The following is a 3,477-nucleotide window of genomic DNA, read 5'->3' as shown; positions in this document are numbered from 1 at the left end:
CAAAATATCTAAGGAAAAAAGGATAGGAATATAAATCTATAATCGTAACACAACACTTTATCTCTTCTTAGGAACTGTTAAGAGCTAGGTAAGAAATCATAAGGATACAGGATATCTGAAAAACATGATTAGGAAACCTCACCTAATCAATATATAAAGCACCCAGTGACTGCATACATATTCTTCACGTGGACAGGAACCCTGATCAAAACTGATCACAGGCTGGTTTATAATGAACATCTCAATTAATTTCAAATAACTGAAAACTATCAGAATATGTTAATGATCATGTGCAATTAAGCTAGAAATCGAATTTTTAAAAAGATAACTAGAAAGCTTCCAAATGTTTGGAGATTAAGTAACATACATCTAAATAATTCACGGGTCAAAGAAAAAATCACAATGGAAATTAGAAAACAAGAAAGCTGAAAATCAATGATGTAAGCAAATAGAAATGATCAAAGGAAACAGAAAATAATAAATATAAGAGCAGATATGAATATAATTATTTGAACTTTGAATCTTGAACCTAACTTCATTTTCATACATAAGTATTTTTTGATGGTTTTAATAATACACTGACTTTTCCAGGAACACATCTACCATGTAAACTAAGAAAAGAATGTAGTTTTGTTCAGAATTTTACCAAGAATCATACATCCCTTAAGATTTCATCACCACAGCAAAACAGTTTATGGTACATGAAGTTATTGCATTGTTAGTGACTGTATATTGGTGCAAACATCGACTTCACATATTGAAATACTTTTATCATAACTTCCCTTTTCTTTTCTAGAACGATATTCTGTATTATACATTGAGTATATATCAAGTTATACATGTAGATATGTTACATGTTCATTATCTATGAATCTCATTTCAAAATAGGAAGAAAAAAATTAATTTTTATCGATAGAGAATATTGGGTCTGACAGGGTTAAGAACCGCTGGATTTGATCATTTTTAAGGCCCTTTCAATCCTAACATTCCAAGATTTTAAGTACCCATTATTTCCAGCTATAGCTTTGTCATGTTTTGCGAATAGTGTGTGGCAAACACACTACTTGTTTGGAACAAACAGCACCTCACTTAAATCTAAAAACCCTAAAATAGATACTATCGTCATTGTTTACAGAAGGGCATAAATTCAGAGGAGTTAGAAAATGTATCTAAGCTTACACATCTACAAAGTATAGAGCTGGTTTGACCCCCAAATTCATGTTCTTTTCACTCAGTTGTCTGTAAGAAAAGGTAAAAATATCCTGCACAGTAGCTGTTCCCCAGTTACTCGGTTCCGGTTACCGTCAACCAAGGTCCGAAACTATCAAATAGAAAATTCAGAAAATAAATTAAGTTGCTCACGGTTCTGAGTACCGTGGTGAACGCTAACACTGTTCTGCTCCGTCCTGCCCAGGACGTGAATCGCCCCTTCGTCCAGCGGCTTCGCCTTTAGCCCGTTAGTCACTCAGTAGCCATCTCGGTTATTAGATTATCTCGGCAATGCGGTGTCAGTGCTTAAGTCACCTTATTCTACTTATTAACGTCCCCAAAGCTCAAGAGGAGTGATGCCGGCAATTCAGATGCCAAAGAGAAGCTGCTAAGTGTTTCCTTAGAAGCGAAAAGGTTAAAGTTCTCGCCTTAGTAAAAGAAAAAACATCGTGCACCGAGGTTGCTAAGATCTACGTTAAGAACAAATCGCTATCCGTGAAACGGTGAAGGGAAATTCATGCTAGTTTTGCCGTTACACCTCGAACTGCAAAAGTTATGGCCACACTGTGGTAAGTGCTCAGTTAAGATGGAAAGCCATCACATCTGTGGGTGGAAGACGTGAACGGAAAACGTGTTCCGATGGACCGTAACGTGTTACACCGGAAAGCACCGAGGACTATACAAAGACTTCAGCGAGGGATCCCCAGAAACGAGCGACACCAAGCCATTTACACTGCAAGTAAGGGAGGGTTATAGATTCAGGAATAGGTTTGGACTGAAACATATAAAAATTACTGGAGAGGCCGCATCTGCCAATGAAGCAGCTGCCGCCACACTTCCGGCAGAGCTGAGGAAGCTAATCAGGGTTTGGGAATTATCCACTGGGACGCACCCTCTGTGGGTAAGGAGGGACCACTGTACTACTTTAGCTAGAAAAATTAAGTATTATCTGTGTATAGGAGTGCAGGCAGGCCAACGTAAACATATACAAGAGATCCCTGCCAGCCGCAGCAAAAAAGAGAGACGGAATATATAAAGAGTGGGTAATTTTTAAAAGTCAGGATCAATTAAGGCAGTTATCAATAGATGACGTTTTAAAATATAGTAGAATAAGTTTGAAGCCATGCAAAGTTCAGCAAAACAATTTTTATTTCCAGTGTTTAATTGGGTATGCATACAGGCATGACACGAGTTTGAATTCATTAAGTCCTCATGCAGAATTATATTCTTCTTGATAAAGAAGCCAGTTCCATCCAGGTCACTATCTACACACCTATGTTACAACATTTATATCAAATCTGGTATCTGAAGAAAAGATACACATATAATATGTTCATTTAAGTTACTTATTTTACAGAAAGATTAAAAATTCAAGTCACGCAAAACTCAAAAACTGTATTAAAAGTTTGAATATAAAACTCAGAGATCCACCTGGAATGACTAAAGAATGGAAGTTCCGTATCCACCTGTGTTAAAACTGGTAAATGCAATGAAACTTGTTACCAAGAAAATGCATTCATTTCTTCAATGCAAGTTATCTAATTTTAACAATATGGCACCCTAAGAACCAAACGGATTTTTATGATGAGGCACTTTTGTTAGTGATGAAACCAAAGGACAGATTTGCTGCTCACTAATGCCAGCGATTTTCTTCAGTAACCTTGTGTATACACTATGTAGTAAGTTGCAACAAATACCTTACTCATTTGTATACAACTATCCAATATATTTTTAAATATGTGTGTGTGTGTGTGTGTGTGTGTGTATCTTCTGGCTGCAGCGATGCACTGTAAAGCCATTTCACAGCGCAAAATGATGAAACCAGCCCAAACGAAGGCTGCATAATAACGATTCTGGTACAAGAACATACTTACAGAGTTACTGAAACCTGTGACAGTAGCTTTTTATTTGCTATAGTGGACGTAGCCCCAGTTTAAAGACAGGGATGAAGCTCTGCTTTATTGCCTGGGGATTCGGACAGTTTATGAGGTTGGGCATTAGCTGCGGAACTAGCATTCTGGCTCGTGTTCTGGCAGCTTTCTCCATTTATTTGGTCGGGTGACTGTGGTGGTATGGAGAGAAGGGGCCTGTGAGCTGAAGCCAGGGTACTGGAAGAACTACCTGCATCGGAGTGAAAAGATACAGGTGCGTCCATCATGGAACTCTCTAACGTGCTAGTACTGTCCGGCTGGGAGTCTCCCGTTTCTCCTCTAAGGTCAGACGTGCTGGTCCGGAAGCGTTCCCTCGCAAGCCAGTCTGAGATGGACA

This window comes from Pteropus vampyrus, unplaced genomic scaffold (genome assembly GCF_000151845.1).
Source record: "Pteropus vampyrus isolate Shadow unplaced genomic scaffold, Pvam_2.0 Scaffold180, whole genome shotgun sequence".
NCBI lineage: Eukaryota > Metazoa > Chordata > Mammalia > Chiroptera > Pteropodidae > Pteropus > Pteropus vampyrus.
This window is presented reverse-complemented; position numbering follows the sequence as displayed.